The sequence below is a fragment of the Chlorocebus sabaeus genome, chromosome 1 (assembly GCF_047675955.1).
Source record: "Chlorocebus sabaeus isolate Y175 chromosome 1, mChlSab1.0.hap1, whole genome shotgun sequence".
Classification (NCBI taxonomy): domain Eukaryota; kingdom Metazoa; phylum Chordata; class Mammalia; order Primates; family Cercopithecidae; genus Chlorocebus; species Chlorocebus sabaeus.
The window spans coordinates 117,234,516-117,252,555 of NC_132904.1; the positions used below are offsets into that span (position 1 = coordinate 117,234,516).

The 18,040-nt window shown below is 40.6% G+C and overlaps 1 protein-coding gene across 3 annotated transcripts in view; it reads left to right on the forward strand.

Moving 5' to 3' along the window:
- Positions 1 to 9,345: 9,345 nt before the first annotated feature.
- Positions 9,346 to 18,040, forward strand: part of LOC103248666 (tubulin-specific chaperone cofactor E-like protein) — a 165,423-nt gene continuing 156,728 nt past the window's right edge. For all 3 annotated transcript variants that reach the window (XM_038005084.2, XM_038005083.2, XM_008021228.3), the window contains exon 1: positions 9,346 to 9,539. The gene's annotated coding sequence lies outside the window, so the exon portion shown is untranslated. The remainder of the gene's footprint in view (positions 9,540 to 18,040) is intronic.

An 18,040-nucleotide genomic window follows, 5' to 3' on the forward strand; every position in this document is an offset into this window, starting at 1 on the left:
CCTTTTTTGAATCAATATCTGGAGAGCTAAATTTGAGATCTATTGGTTAAATGCGTTATGTCATCACTGTGTGCACTTTTAACCCTGCTCTGGAGTTCTCTTTCTTCCTGTCCTTGTTTTTCTTCTCCTTTCACCCTACTTTTAGCTAAAAAGCACACAAATATATAGATACACAGATACATATACCTACACTACAACATAGTGCTCCAGAGTGATCTATAAAAGAAATTATGCAAAGTATTGTCACTCTGGGTGGTCTGAGAATAGATTAATACAGTGCAGACTAGTCGAAAGTTTTGTTTTTCCCATAAAACCTTCATATACACGTTTAAATGCAGCTCTTAAAAAGGCAGTTAAGTTGTTAACCCTCATCTAGATCCTAAAGAAGCGTTTTTCCCAATACATCATTTCTAATATACTGTTTTGCACCTCAGGAATTGAGGTGTTAAAGTGCTGCTTGAGACATGCTGGGAAAACTCCAGAAAATAACTTGCAAAAATAAAAACAGTTCAAGAAAGCAATTTTATGTTCCATTTTCCTGGTGGGATACCATCTGGGATGGGGCAGCACTACTTATATGTAAGCAAAAATCTACGCTGTATGCTGAAAGACAGACAAAAGCAACTCCAATGCGAGACACTAAGCAGGAGCGCTCAGGAGATTATTTTCTGGGGCTGAGAGTCAAGGCCTTGCACTTTTTCAGTCATCGTCATCTTTATGCATGAAAGACCATCGTAACACTTTTTGCCTTCCTTTTGCTCTCTGGCGCGTCTGCTTTTATTTTTAAAATTATAGATATTTAAGCCTCGCCATGGGTTCAAGGGTACAACTTAGCTCACTCAAATTACGTCCCCTGTCCCTGACTAAGAGGAGTGCACAGAATTCAGCATTATAACCCCGAGTGAGGTGAGGGGGCCTCAGCTCTGAACCACGTGCGCTTCCCTCTTTTAGGAAAGGCACATTGACACTCCCCCCACCGCCCCCCCCACTGCTCCCACCCCCCACTGCCCCCCCAACGCCCCCCCCCACCCCAGTAGGGAGTGTTTTGCTTCATAACTCTTGGTAATTCTGTCAGTTTGTTTTTTGCAATTGTTTCTGGGCCAAATCCTGGTGAGGTGCTATGAAGATGGATGTGACTTCACGAGGAAAGAATGTGAATTTTTAGCCTAAAACAAAGGTGAGGTAAGGTCCCTTCTTTCATGCTTTCATTTTCCTCCAAATGCTGAATTGACTTTTCTTTCCAGTTGCATAATTAATGAAGAAGGGAGGGCAGAGTCTTGTGAAGAAGTCTGGAGAGACATTTCTCAGGAGCCTGTAGGATTAGGATTAGCTGCCATAAAACAGGACACAGAAGCCCCCATTCTTCCCTGAAAAAGATAGAACATGTGGCTTGTGCCTTATTCCCTTCAGGACACATCATTCCAATGAGAGCCAGATACAGCCTAGTGGTTAACACGTTGCCTCTGGACTCAGGCTTCTGGATTCAAACCCCAACTCTATCACTTTATAACGTGTGCTTTCAACAAATTGAAGCACTTTAACTTCACTAAGCCTAATTTTTTCAACTATAAAATGGGAATGACAATATGTGTATTTATTTCATAAGGTGGTTAAAAGAAAGTGTTTTTTTAGAGCTAGGGTCCTACTCTCTCTCCTAGGCTAGAGGGCAGTGGCACAAATATAACTCACTGCAGCTTTGAATTCCTGGACTCAAGGAATCCTCCCACCTCAGCTTCCCTCCCAGGTAGCTGGGATTACAGGCATGCACTACCATGCCTTGCTAATTCTTTTTATTTTTGTAAATATGGAGCCTTGCTAAGTTGCCCAGGCTGGTCTTGCACTCCTGGCCTCAAGAAATCCTCCCACCTTGGTCTCCCAAAGTGACATGGGACATTGCACCCAGTGTTTGTAAGGATTAAGTAACATAATCTCTATAACACATTTAGGGTAGTACCCATGCATATGCATATTAGGCACCAAAAGATGTTAGCCATCATTATTTATAGGGTCAAAATCACTTTAAATATGGTTGATCCACAAATTTTTCATTTTTATTTAAAAAACCCTTTTATTGAAAAAATATTCTTCATGCTCCCGCAAAATAGGGTCATTGTTACACATTTAGTATAAAGTGATTAAAAATTAGTATTTTTAAAATTATAGGTAGTGATCCATATTTGTTAAAGTAGCACCTATGTATTTAAGAACTGTTGTTTATTCAGGGTTTGGTACACAGTGGGATTTGCAGACCCCTTGTGAAGAACTCTCCAGGACCCTCTGAACCTGAGTCCATATCTAGAGAAATCTTGCCTCCCTGCAATCCCGTGTCTGGTAGAGCAGTAATCAGTGACATGGTAACAGGTATCCACGACAAAGGGCTCCCAGGCCAAATATGCTGCACAAAATATACTTAAGCCATTATTTTCTTTTGCAGAACTTTGTGGAGCATTTATAATGCAAATGTGTACAGTGACTCTATAAGAGGGTGATATGGGATGGTGCTTTTCACAGACATTTTTGACAAAAGCTGTGGTATGTGTGCATACATGTGCATGTTTGTGTGTGTAAATCGCCTGTAGCAACTTGGGAACGTGAAGGCTTGAAAATGCACCTTTCTTGGACCTCCTCTTCCTGCATGTCAGAGGCTTGTAAAGCTTCTCTTTTGCTTTAGTACTACTGTTTGCCGGCACTGCTGTTGGCCTCCGTGTTACCCATTCCAGGTACTACAGAGCTGCCCCTCTTCTTAGGATGCTATGATCCTTTGAATGAGCTCTGCAACGTATTGCTTCACTCTCTGATATTACAAGCTCTTCTGTGAAGAAAGTTGGAGACAATTCCCAAGGTATGGCCTAGAGGGGTTTGATCCCGTCCCCACCCAAATCTCATCTTGAGTTGTAGTTCCCATAATCCCCATGTGTCATGAGAGGGATCTGTTGGGAGGTAATTGAATCATGGGGATGGTTACCCCCATGTTGCCATTCTTATGATAGTGAGTGAGTTCTCACAAGAGCTGATGGTTTTATAAGGGGCTTTTCCCCTTTTGCTTGGCACTTCTCCTTCCTGCCATTATGTGAGGAAGGACTTGTTTGCTTCTCCTGCCACCATAATTGTAAGTTTCCTGAGGCCTCCCCAGCCATGCTGAACTGTGAGTCAATTAAACCTCTTTCCTTTATAAATTACCCAGTCTTGGGTATGTTTTCATTAGCAGCATGAGGACAGACTAATACACCTGTATAAGCTTTCCTCCCTTGCACACCACAATATGGTGACTCAAAAGGATCTGAGCACCTTGACTCTTATCTCCTCTCAGGTAATTTTTTACTCATTCTGAAAGCTGGGAAAATCTTTCCCCACTTATTTTTAGGGTGCTTTAATTTCAGTATCTTCTTACCCTGCTGGCAACAAGAATACCAACTTCTCATATAATAAGACTCCCAGCAACCTGTTCCAGAGTTTCTCAAGTGGACAAACATATTGACATTTTTCCTATTTTTCATTAATGACATATTTATAGAGTGCCTATCTGAGCTAGGTATCTGTAGAGATAGAGATAAGTATATTTTGGAGGTAGACAGCATTTGGTAGAGTCAAAAATGATTCCATCATACTGGTTTCTTTAGTAATTGGTGTGGAAAGTGATACTATTTACTAAAATAGGGGAGATTAGATTGGGAAAGGAGCAGGGGGGACTGAGATTTCTCTCTGGGGCATGTTAAATTTGAGATGCATATGGGCTATCTAAGTGGAAATATTTAATAGGCAGTTGGATATGCAAGTCTGGATATGCAAGTCTGGTGGTCCAGAGATGTCTGGGCTCCTTATTTAGAATTTATCAACATGAAGATGTTATTTAAATTCAGGGCAATAGATGACATAACCTAAGGAGAAACTGGAGTGAGAAAAGAGAGAAGCCTTAGAACTGAACCCTAAGCAACCTCGGGGCTCGCCCTGCAAGATGGACAGAGAACAATAAGAGTGCACTAGAGTTGGGGATATTTGCAAGGGAGTGTTTGGACAGGGCCCTAGGTTCTGTAAATTCTTGAGTCTTGTCCTGCCATAGCCATATAACCAATTCTTCACTTCCCTTTCCCCACTCTAATACTTGCTGTACATATGTATCAAATATATACACATACACATACCATATATATACATACACATACCATATATACACACACATGTAAGAGACAAGGACATTCTTTACTTTTGTGAGGCCTTTGCCTTCTCCTTGACAAATTCTGGGTCTAATGGGGTTACATACAAAAAAAGACACTTATAAAAGCTATAATGGAAGAATGAATAAAGGATTTGGGAACATAATGGAAGAAGCAATTCAATTTTGTCTGGTAGGTGGGGCTGTCTTCACAGATAAATGGACATATCGTGTCTTCTCAGATTTAAAGACAAGAGCTTTCATTTAGGTCTCGGTCTCCCGAGTAGCTGGGACTACAGGCTTTTAGCCAAAACCTGGAGACAACCCAAATGTCCAACGGTGGAATGGATAAATAATTAGTGTTACTATAATATAAGATACTGTGTAACAACAAAAATGAAGAAACTATAGCTACATGGACCAAAATAGATGAGTCTCATAATGTTAAGTGAAAGAAATCATCTCGTTTGATTTCATTTATTTAAAAACGGGGAAAAATAAGCTACACTATTAGAAGTCAGAACAGCAGTTAAATTAACTTGGGGAGAATTGTGAGTGTAAGTACCAGGGGAAGTCTCTGGGAAACTGGCAATGTTCTAGGACTTAAATGGGGGGTTGTTACATGCGTATCTGTGATAATTCATTGAGCTGTACATTTATGTACACTGTGTGCACTTTTCTGTATGTCTGTTATTCACAATAAAAAAAATTATGAGGGATTAGTGAGGCGTGTAGCAATTTGTTGCAAGTGATCTTAATTAATGTAAGGTCTTCTTGAAAATTAAGCTTTATGCGGCTCATCTGTCTATTGCAAATTGCAAAAAAGCAAATTAAGAGTTGTTTTTTAAAGACCATATTCTGCCCAGTAAGGAAATACTGATCCTTCCTAAATAATTCTAGATATGACCCTCCAGTTTAAAATTTTAAAAATATTTGCCATTTGCTTGGTCACTAGGCTTGGCATGACAGTACAGCTCCTGACAAATATGTGAAAAATGTTGACCAAAATAAAATATAGAATCTGAGAAATGCAAAATTTAAAGGGGTCATCCATTCTACATTTTTTGACTTAGAATTTGTGTGTGTGTGTGTGTGTGTGTGTGTGTGTGTGTGTGCGCATCTGATGAAATCTGGGACACTTCCTCTTAAAAATGCATACATGTGTAACATACACAATATATATAATTTCAGGTGGTTTGCCATGATAGTTTATGCAGATATCACAGTTTATCTCTGTTATTTGGTAGATAATGCTCTAGGCAGAAACAGTCCAAGAAGCAGAGCTGGTTAGTAGAGAAGCCAGGAATGGTATTAAAGACACAATCACCAAACCAGCCATTATTCTTTCAAGTGAAGCAGTTGCTTTTCTCTTCCCCTGTGTTCCCATCTGTGTACTTTTGTTGTTCACATTAAATTCTCATATAATTATGTCCTTATCCTCTTGTCTACTTGGGAAGAGCCTTCAGCTGTGAAAATAATTCCCTTATCCCCTTTAAAAAAATAACATCCCGTAAGTTGCCATGTATCACTGTTATCATTCCAATTACATTGTAGAGACCATGCCTTATTTATCTTTGTTTTCCCCAAACCACCTAGCTAAGTACAAGCAACACAACTCTTACAAAATAAGCAATTGTTAAATTAAAATGACATGCAAATATCTGACTGAAACTTCATGACAGAACTATATCTCATCATACAGGGTCATTGTGAACTCAAACTCAAATTCTGATTTCAGACTGACCTAAATGTGAATTTGGACTCTGCCTTTTACTAGTTGTATGTTGCTGGGTGTATGACTTAGCCTCAGTCTTAGTTGGCAAATCTGATAGCATTAAACATACTTCATAAGATCATTGTGAAGATTGAGGGAAAAACAGTAATCTACATAAAATGTCTCAAGCAGTGTCTGGCATAGCAAAACTTTAGAAAGTGGCTGTGATTTTTGTTATGGCATACTCAATTCTGAATTAAACATCCAGTAGGAGAAACAGACTGAGAATCTTACAAGACTTCGAATCTTCTGATTCAGGAATTGTTTACACATTGTTTTAATAGATTCTGCCTTTGCTCAACCTATTCCAATGACAGAGAATTAACTAGAACTGACTAAAGCAGCTCCAATTCTCCTGAAGTTCTTCCTTATTATTAGGTTGCACAGTATAAAATTGCCCTTTGTAGGTCAAAGTGATCAAATTATGAATATTTTTTTGGCTGGGCTTATTGACTCATGCCTGTAATCCCAGCACTTTGGAAGGTAAAGGTGGAAGGATCGCTTGAGGCAACATGGTGACATCCCATCTCTAGAAAGAAAAAAAAATTAGGGAGGCATGGTGGCACACACCTGTAGTCACAGCTACTTGGGAGGCTGAGAAGCAGGGATCACTTTAGCCCAGGAGTTTGAGGCTGCAGTGAGCTATGATTGTGCCAGTGTACTCCAGCCTGGGTGACAGAGAGAGACCCTGTCTAAAATGATAATTAATAATCATAATATCTAATAAAATGGCCACAAATCTGCCTTTCTGTTATTTTCTCTCAGTTTAGTTCAATGTCCATTCTCTCCTTTTCCTATATGATAGCCCTTAGAAATAATGCAGAATCAATAGTGAACATGATAGACCTACTCGTGCCTTCATTGAGGCTTACATGCTCACCAAAGAAACAACAAGGAAATAAGCTGTCTCTGAGATCTCCTCCTGTCTAAAGGAAGTGAAAGAAGAACATTTGAGGCAAATGGTTTTGTGGAGGGAATTCCTATAGAATATATCATACAGGAAGGTTTGTGAGTACAGAGCAGTGCAGTTCAATAGAACTTTCTGTGATGATGAAAATATTCTGTATCTGCCCGGTCCAATATGATAGCCACTAGCCATACATCGTGATTGAGCACTTGAAATGTAACTAGTGTCAAGTGACTGAGGAAATGAAACTGTAATTTAATTTAATTTTAATTAAATTCAATTTAAATAGCCACATGTGGCTAGTGGCTACCAGATTGAATAGAGCAGATACAGAAGAGCAAACAACAGTGAGAAAAGGAGGCTGGAAAAGTGGGGTCCAGATCTGGAAAAATTTTGAGAAGTACATTAATAATAATAGATGTTATCTTGAGACCCACAGAGAACCTTGAAAGGGTTTTAAGTTCCAGGGAATAACACAATCACATATGAGTTGTTTTTGTTTGTTTGTTTGTTTGTTTGTTTTTTGATATGGAGTCTCACTCTGTCACCCAGGCTGGAGTGCAGTGGCATAATCTCAGCTCATTGCAACCTCTGCCTCCCAGGTTCAAGCAATTCTCCTGCCTCAGTCTCCTGAGTAGCTGTGATTACAAGCTTGCACTACCACACCCAGCTAATTTTTGTATTTTTAGTAGAGATGGAGTTTCACCATATTGTCCAGGCTGGTCTTGAACTCCTGACCGCTTGATCCATCCGCCTCAGCCTCCCAAAGTGCTGAGATTATAGACATAAGTCGTAGAAAGATAATTCCAGCTGTCTTGGGGAGAAAGATGGGGAGGTGGGTAGAGACATTGATCTTGTCTTTAGAAGTTTGATCTATAAGGGGAAAGATGGGAAAAGAGGCAGGAAAATGATTGGAGGATATCTCAGAGATAAAAAGAAGTGTATAATTGACCACACCCAGCCACATACAATACTCATGTGTATTTATATACATTGCACATAGTATATGTTAACAGTAATAACCCATATTTCTTGCTTTTTTCCTAGTTGCTCACAGGGCAACTAGCCTCTTAAGCATTTCTGGGTGTCCCCAAAGGTACCTGAGCTCAGAAGTAAGTCTGTCAACAGAGTATCCATGCAGCATCCACCTTGTACATTTCACTCTGCTCTTCTCATGGTCCTCACCACTGAGGCTACTTTTGACTGTGGTCATGCCAATGATCTGAGTGCTCCCAAAGCCAGTAATTCTTAAATTGCCAGAAAGGCACTCTGTTCTCTGTGGAAGGGGGAGTAAAGCCCCCTCCTAAGAAACCTAAGATACAGTTCTTGGCTAATCATCCCCTTTATTCCCAGGGCAGTTTCTTTATCCACGTCCTTCTGGCTTTTTTTTTTTTTTTTTTTCCCCTCTAACCTCTCTAAGCCCTACCTATGGGATATGACAAAACAAAACAGAATGACAAAAATAAGTCTCCAGGAACTGATGATGGTAAGCTGCTATTGGGTCTCTCCTGAAGAATTTTGTTTCCCCTTTCTAGAAACCAATGCAGACGTGTGCATGCACATTACATCCCCCACCTATTTTCTGGCACACACCACACAAAAGCACATACACTGTATGCACAAAGACATCTTCATCTCCTAGCACTTCAGGGGATATTCCCATACAAGGCTGAATTCACTTTGGGATGAGCCAGCACCATCCCTATTCCATGTATGTTTCTGCAAAAGAAATGGACAAAGGAGTACCTCAGCAATCACAGCTCAACAGTCAGATATAATAATACTAGGCATGGAGTTGGAGCAATAGCGTGGCATAAAGTGAAGTGCATGGACCCTGGTGCCAGCCTGACCTGGATTCAAATCTCACCCTGGTCACGTTTACTAACTGGGTGGTCTTGGACAGATCACTTAAGCACTCTGAACTTGTTTTCAATTCTATAAATACCATCTCTTTGGAGGGCTATAAAAATTAAAAATAGCACAGGCGCAGCGCCTGTACCTAGAAGGTGCTCAATAAATGAAAGCTGCTGTTACTACATTGGTGTTGGAAGCTCGGGATGCCTTGTGAAGGGGGCACGGAAGAAAGTTCAGATTGCCACCATACCCTGAGGGCTCATCTAGTATAATTCCCTCATTTTATGGTTGAGGACGCTGACGCCAGAGATAGGAACAGACTTGGTCAAGGTCACACAGCAAATCAGTAACAGAGCCGGGTCAAGATTCCAAGTGTCTCTGGAAAGGTTCAGCCCAATGCTCCTTTCTGCAGCTCCTATTGTCCTCTGATATGACAATGTGTACTCCTATTGTGCCCCTGGGGATGTTCCCTCAATGGATGGGCACGAGAAAGAGCAGATGAGGTGTTTGTGGTGAAGCCCAGGCCAGTACAGCCATCCCCGTCGCCATGGCAACCCCAGCTCGATTAGGGAGTACCCGCTCCTCTGGCGCCCCCTCCCATTCACGCAGCGGACGTGACACGTGCGGCGGGGTCACGTGTTGTTGTTGGGCCGGGAAAGCTGCTTCCGGGTCAATGCAGGACACTGGGCTCCGGCGGCCAGATTTGGGGTCTAGGTGAAGCGGAGCCGGGCCGGGGCCGGCCGGGAACAGGCCTGAGGCTGAGCGGCGGCGACAGCGGTGGCCGGGAGGGGGGAGGAGAGGCGCAGCCGGAGGAGCCGCCGCAGCAGCTTCCCCGCCTCCCGGGCTGAGGGGTGAGTGGAGCCAGGCCCGCCAGCTCTGCCGGGCTCTCGAGGCCCGAGGCGCTCCCCTCCGGAGCCGAGGCGCGGAGGGTCGCTCCTGCAGGGTGCTGGGATAGGACACTTGGGCAGGGGCTGAGAGCCACACGGGGCCTGTCTCGAGCAGCTGTGGGGATGGGAGACCTGCTCTGGGGCTAGAGGGAGGATGGGGCCTGCCTGGCCTGGGCTAGGGCGGAGCTGGGAGGGTCTTGGGCTGGCCTGGGCTGGGGGGTGGCCCCGAGTTGGAGGAGGGCGTGTTGGGGAGCCTGCCCGGGTTCCTGGGAGAATCCAGGCGTCTCACCGTGCCCCAGCGTGGGGGGATGGGTAGATGCCTCCTAGCTGTTAGAAAAGGGAGACGTGTCTGGGACTGCTGGGGAAATAGGAAACTTGTCTCTGAACTACTGAATCCCAGAAAAGAGGACATGTCCCCAGGGAGGTTTGCTGGGGGAAGGACTGGCTTGTCTAGGCTCTTGGGACATTAGGCCTGCTCTTACCAGGGCTGATAAAAGGATGTGGTAATTGAATAAGGGCTTTTGGGATAAAAGATTTGCGCCAACGTTGGGAGACTGAGAACGAGGGTGTTGGAATAAGATGGGGACTGACAGGAGGGTGCTGGGATCTTGGGGGAAGTAAGGATCTGTGTGGAGCTTCTCTGTTGAGTTCTAGGTCTTCTAGTAGGAAGACATTTTGGGAATTGGTGAAGAGAGGAGATTTAATACTGTCTTTTTTTGGAACACGGTGATTCCAGAAGTTGTAGTTGAGAAAAGTTGGTTGAAAGTGTTGAACTGTATACAGTCAGTGGAGGAAGGAAGGTTGCTAGGCTATTCTGAAGGTTGCTAGGCTCAACGCCTAGGGCTGTTGAGAGAAGCGGGCAATGCTTTCAAATCCAAATACAGGCTGAGCTGGGGCTTGTCCCTTGTTCACGTCATGCTGCTGTGGAGCTCTTAAGTTAGTTTCCAGTAGTCTATCTTGAGCAAGGAGTATGAATAGGTGCCGAGGACTGAGGAAAACATTCACCCTTAGGGTCCTGAGCAGCGTTAGACCCAGATCTCTAGGGTGGTAACTTTCAAACTTAAAAAAAAAAAAAAAAAAAAAAAAAATCATGCCCCACAGTATTAAGTATGGCTTACATTCAGATCTAGTACATGCCTAGGTATGAAGGGAAACTTTCACAAAGCAGTATTTACCTTTATTACATATGATATGTTCTGCTAATTTCTATTATATTCCACCCTCTTGCATTAAAAAAACCTGCTGGCTGACATTTACTAAATTGATGATTTGTGGGTCACAACTTGCAGTTTGAAAAACACTGAAAAGCGCATTTATTTGGCTTCAGCGTCCTCATTCTGTAAGCTTCTGAAGAGCAGGGATGATTCTAAAAAGATGGATTTTTTTTTGGGTGGGGGAGAGGGAGGGCAGCTAGGTGCAATTGATTGCTTCGGTTTAGACGTTTATACCACGTAGCATATTTGACCTGTGTTTTCTGAAGTACCGTAATCTTGATCTTCAATATCTGAAAGTTGTCAGATCATTTGATTGATGAAATTTTGTGTATGCTTGTGTGTTTTAGTTTTCTCTATCCTTTGCTGTGTCTGAGAAATGTGAGAGGCCTAGTTCCACTTAGTTGCTTTATCGCCACAACATAGTTAAAGAAATGTTATTTTACTGTTCCAATGTTGTGAAGATACACTGGTTTTCTTTTCTGCTATTTAGAAACATCCCAAATTCTTCTTACTCCAGTAATATGATATACTTTTTGTTACATGATGAAAATTATGTGAAAAATACACGATAAAATATATACCAAAGCCATAGACATATATACAAGCCTTACAGTCTGTGACTTTGGTATATATTTTAAACTTAATCATCAACCTAAGTATAACTTTGAATCAGTTAACGTCTTAATTCCCCTTACAAAAATTTTAGGTGGGGTCCTTAGAAAAATGGTATTAATTCATAATAAACATTAATGACTGTTGGTGAACAAAGTGAGAGTCCTTCATGTAATGTTAAATGTTGTAATGTTAAAGTCTTTTGAAAAGTTGTTACACAGCCTATTGCTGCAGGACATTGAGCGTCAAAGGATGTTGTCTAATTTCAGTAGGTACACAGGGTATGTATTTAAGACCAGTTTAATAGCGTTTCTTTTTGTTGAGGATGAGTTCATATTATTTGTAACATAGAATTCAAAGACACAGTCATCAGGACAGAAGTACCCAAATTACACTCAATGGGGTCACACTCTTGATCAAATGCTTTATGAAAACATTCTGTCACCTTCAAACTTTGTGTGTTATAAATCTTTCTTGCCTTTAATTGTTTCTTAGGTACTGATAGAGGGGTTATGCTGGCGTGTATCAGCCGTCCTTTAAAAATGACCTCTTAATCAGGGAAATACTGTTTGTTTTAAAATACTTTAATGAATGTTTAAAGAAGACTTTCTTTTGTGGTAGGTGCCTGGAACATTAAGGAAGATTCTTATTTATATCATTTTTCTGGGAATCATGTGTACTTGTCAATAAACAGTTATGGAGAAGTGACCCTGAGTGATTGTGTGTGCTTTTTAATAGTTTTGTTTCTTCTTTGATCCTTAGACTCTTAAGCATGTCCACCTGTAGCAGGCTCTTTTCCCCTTCTAATTTTTGCTTCCAAACTACTATGGTTTTGAAAATCAGGTACTTATATTTGTTATGTAATACTTTTTTTTCTTTTCTTAGTGTGTGACGTGTATGTTGGCTACTTGGAGGCCAATTTACTTAGTCCTGGACTGTGTTTTAAATAAGTGAACTCTTTATATATTTTGGGCCTGGTTAGCTGTGTAAGAAGTAACGTGAAACTGATAGTGATACAATTTGGGCTTAAAGGGTGAAGGAATCATTTGCGATTGCTGCCTTTCTCCTACACGTGATTAGTATTAAGATTTACCATTCCTCCCTTTTTCATGCTACCTTTTCTGCCTTATTTCTTCGGGATTAGAATGGTAATAACCGGAATATTCGCTTTGTCTTTTGTTTCCATAGCTTCATGAAAGTACTCTTCCAAAGAATATTGCTATGATTATTTCATTTCCCTCCTCAAAAACCATTAGCTGCTTTCCAGTACAGGGACAGGTACTGCATAAAGCCCATAGTGTTTAGCTTGACATTTGGGCCTTCTACAGACTTTCTCTACTTTTTTTTCTGGCATCATCATTACACTCGTAAATGCAGTTCCTCTACCTGCCAAGGCCTCTGCTCATGTACCTTCCTTTGTGTGTAAAATTATCCCGGAAAGTCTGCATATAAAATGTTCCCTTTCTTTATGAAATCCTACACACTCTCATTTCATTTCAGATGACCTCTCTTCTTTGAAGTCTTTGTTGCTTATGTTGTCTGTACTATTTTTGCTATATTGCTTTGTATTATTTGTGCACCTTATTTTTATCCCTTTTAGATTATAAATGCCTAGTGAGCACGAGGCTCAAATACCCATGAATCACTAGGACATCTAGCACAGGGTCTACCAGAGCATAGTTCATAGACCAAGTAGTTCAGAATTGACTGAACATATGGTTAAAAATGCAGATCCGGCAAGGCATTGTGGCTCACACGTATAATCCCAGCACTTTGGGAGGCTGAGGTAGGAGGACCGCTTGAGTCCAGGAGTCGAAGTCAACCTGGGTGACGTAGGGAGACCCATCTCTATGAAAAATTTAAAAATTAGCCAGGCATAGTGGTACATGCCCGTAGTCGCAGCTGCTTGAGAGGCTGAGGCCAGAGGATCACTTGAGCCCCAGAGATTGAGGCTTCAGTGAGCTGTGATTATACCATTGCACTCCAGCCCGGGCAAGAAGAGTGAGGCACTGTTTAAAAAAATAAATAAAATAAAGCAGATCCCTGAATTCTAACCTAGACTTACTGAATCAGAATCTCTGGTGGAATCTAGGAATCTGCATTTTATCAATCTGCCCAGATGATTCTTCCATACAGTAAAAGTTAAAAGTAACTGACTTAACATGATGCTTTAAATTGCAGTAGGCACTCATATTTTTCAGCAAGTGATGTTAATAAACTGAGCAATACCATAGTTCAGCAAACTGGTTTAATTTTAGGGCCTTAAAGTCAGCCTGGATTTGAGACCTGGCTCTGTCACTAGCTCTGGGCCCGTAACCTCTCTGCTTCAGTTTTCTGATCTGCAAAATGGGATAATAGTACCCCTTATAAAAGTGTTGTGATAACTGGGTGAGATAATACATATAAAACAACACAGTACGCAACACATAGTAAACTTACGATAGATTTTATCTGCTGTCATGATGATGCCTAGCACAACAGTGGTCACCAGAGTAATTAATAAAGCATCATGAGGAGAGGTTCCAGGTCAGTCATTGTTAATAAACAAATTGCTCATATGGTTTTAAGAACTAAAGCTTAAAATAGTTTCTATTTTACATTAACAGATTGTGGCCCTATGTGGTGTTTAAAGTCATAAAGATGTTTTGCCGTCTTTAGAAGAATTGGTGTCAAATTAGCATGTCCCCTTCATCTTCCCACTGATGGAAGAATCAAGTGCAAACTTCCGAATGGTGGACCTTAGCCCCTTACCGTGTGGCCCTACCAATTCTTTATTTTCTAGCCATCCTCCCACATATACTCTACACCAACTACACTACATTTCTCACTTTATTTTGCATCTCTCACTCATTTGTATTTGTGCACATGCTTTCCCCTTCTTTTCATCTAGTAAATTCCTGCTGCTGTTTTGTAAAACTCAGTTTTACATGTGACTGACCTCCTTAGTGAAGATAGTCACTCCCTCAGTGTTCTCAAAGTCCTTCGTCCATACTTACTTATATATTACCTTTGTGTACATTTGTCTTTTTGGAGGGAAAACGATTTAATCCTGGCATGTATTCCCACTTCTGCCAAAAGGGGAGGATGTTTGTTTATTTGACTCCTATCAGCTCCTCCATTTGTCTGGACGTCTCAGCTTTCACAATAGTAACTAGTTTATTGACCACTTACTTCATGCCAGGTACTTAATTAGATGCTTCAAAAACTTTATTTCATGTAATTTTCACACTAACTATGAAATAGTTATTAATAGCTTCATTTTACAAGTGAGGAAGCAGGCATAGAGATAGGTAAGTAACTTGTTCAAATTACACAGTAGAGTCATAAGTGAACTCAGAACTAACTGAAGACCATGCTTTTTTAGTTACAGTGCTCTTCTAAAAATGAAATGTAAACAGGTAGCACATTTCCCAAACTTAGGATCTTAAAACTGTGTGAAACTTTGATTAATCACTAATCATTCTTAGGAATGTGAACCATAACAAGTACTATTGTGAAAAGTTATTTAAAACTGTTCTTGGAATAATGCGTTTTCAGTGATTTTCAAAATTTTTCTTTCTTCTCATTCTGCCATTGGTGAGCTTCATTTTCCTTTCACTGTCAGAAGGTGTTGCTTCATGTCTATTGATAATAAAATTCACTTTCCATTTATCCAATGAATATTTTTTATCATATGCCAGGCACTGCTCTGTACAAAACTGAACTGGACTGACAAATCCCTGCTTGTGTGGGACCTGTTTTCTGCTGGAGAACAAACACTAAACTCACGGATTATGATTATGATACGTGCTATAAAGAATGACAGAGGGTGAAGTGACCATGAGTGATGGTGGCAGTAATGCTGTTTTTGATGGGGTGGTCAGAAGCAGCCTCTTGGAGAGGGTGACATTTGTGTTTAAATTTGAGACTTAAACACTGAGATGAAGCATCTCTGCCAAGAGACAGGAAAAGCGCAGTGCTGCAAATGCAGAGGCCATGGGGGACATCAGCTTGGCAAGTCTGAGAAATAGAAAGCCACGGAGGCCGAATAGTGGGCTGGGAAAGGAGTGGCAGAAAATGAGATTAGAGACATCAGCAGTGATCAGATTAAATGAATCCTTGGCGACTATGATGAAGAGATTGGATTCTATTCTGCATGTGAAGAGGAGTCATTGCAGAGTGTAAAGGACATGATTTGACTTAAATTTTGAAAAGATCACTTGGCTGCTTTGTGGAGAATGAATTGCACAAGAGTCAAGAGTGACCAGGGCGGAGGCTAATGCAGAGGTCCTGGTGAGCAGTTGATGATGGTTTCAACAAGAATAAAGTGATAGAGATGGACAAAATTGGGCAAAATTGGGATATTTTGGATGTGGTATTGATAGGTCTTGCTGGTTAGTTACATGGGGTTATGAGAAGAGAAAAGTCAAATATAACTTCCAAGATGGGAAAGAGTGGAGGGTGAGCGAATTTGGAAAGGGAATTCAGAGTTCCGTTTTTGCCTTCCTGATCATACTATCCACAAAGGATACCACTATTCTGAATTTTGTGTTTTTTCTCTGTCGTTTCTTTACAGTTTTTGCCACATATGTATGTGACCTGAAGTGATAAGATGGCTAATTTCCATGTTTTAAAATTTTGTATAAATGGAATTATACTGTATATATTCTTGTGATTTTTTTTTAACCATTCAGCATTGTTTTTTCTTTCCTGCCCTGTGTGAACAAATCAACATTGTTTTTTAAAAGCCATTTGTGTTGATGAGGAAGTAGGCATAATGAATTACCAAATGTTAATTTCCATTGCTGTGTGCCATTTTATTTTATGAATATATTGTAATTTATCCAATTGCCTTTCTTAGATGTAAGGGCGTCTCCACACTGCACTCCCTCTGCCCCCCGCCCGCACCTGCAATTCCCCCAGGGTTTTTGCAGTTTTAAGCAATGCTGTTATGGACATTCTTTTACTTGTTTCCTGGTACACATTACAAGTTGCTGTGCAAGTTCCTGTAGAGTTTATACGGAGAAGTGAAATCGCTAGATCATAGAGTATGTGCGTCTTCAACTTTACTAGACAGTAATAAATTGTTTTCCAAGGTGTTTGTACTGATTGATACTCCCACTGGCTACATTGCCAGTTTCTATTCTTCTGCATTTTCTTCAATACTTGATATTGTCGGAGTTTTTAAGTTTTGCTGATTTGCATAAAATGGTATTTCATTGAGATTTTAATTTTTGTCTCTGAAAATTATTGAACGTGAGCATCTTTTACATATGTTAACCATTTTAAATTTTATTTTCCATTATTTGTTTATGTCTTTTGTCCATTTTCCTATTAGATTGTCTTCTTCTTACTGTTTTTAAGAGTTCTCTATATTACATGTGCTGCAAATATCTTTTTTCCAGTTCGTGGCTTGTCTTTTCATGTGTTTAATGTCTTTTGACGATCAAAAGTTTTTTTTTTTTTGAGACAGGATCTTGCTCTGTCACCAGGCTCGAGTGCAATGGTGTGATCTCTGCTTACTGCATCCTTCACCTCCTGGGCCCAAGTGATCCTCCCACCTCAACCTCCCAAGTGTCTGGGACTGCGGGCACATGCCACCATACCCGACTGATTTTTTTGTAGAGGTGGGGTCTTGCTATATTGCCCAGGCTGGTCGTGAACTCCTGGGCTCAAGTGATCCTCCTGCCTTGGCCTCCCAAAGTCCTGGAATTACAGACATAAGCCACCATGCCTGGTCAAGTTTTCATTTGACTGCTCAACTTTTTGTTAATGGATTTTAAAAATGTTTTCTTTATGAAATATTTCCTTAAATCAAGATCATAAAGTTCTCTTCCTATTGGAAGAAATAACTTATTTTTTTCTCAAGGAGATAAAGTTTGCTTTCATATTTTGTGTGGAGGTGAATTTTTTGGTAAGGATTCAATTTCATCTTTTCCCAGATTGTGATTCACTGTCCTAGCACCAATTACTGAGTAGCTTAATGTTTTTCTACTGATCTCTATGCTACTTCCCTGCCATATTTACATGGACATGTTTCTGGGCTCTGTTTTCTGTTTCATTGGTCTATTTTTCTTACCCAGGGTAAGAATACAGTTGATTCTTGTTATTTACAGTACTTTTATAAAGTTGCCATGAACAGTGAGTTAGTGAATATGGAAATTGTTACTCCTAGGGGAAATATAGGGTTAGGTTCCTGCGAGCCTCTGATCATAACATTTTGTCAAGTAATCAATAGATAATTTTGTTTTATATTAGTTTCTGTGTAAGTATATTTAATATGTATCATTGATTCGTTAACATTGAATTCACTGCAAACAGCCCTACATTCATGCCTGAATAAAGTGATGTAATTGTGTATTTTCTCCATAAGGCATATTGCAGCTTCTTTGTGCTTTCGAAACACTAGATGGCATTTCAACACTACCCTTGGGGACCACTTAAATAGTGAAGTCACCAGCCAAAAGCACAAAAATATGAAAAGCATGGCACTGGATAGATCATGGAAAGGACACTTGTTTGTATTATGAAAGCTGAAACAAGAAGGCATAGTGCCACCTTGTTCTACCTCAGCAGGGAGCATACCCGCTGAACAACTCAAATTTTTTGTTACTTTGTGTTTATCTGCAAATGACCACGAAAATGCTGCAAGTGTTGATT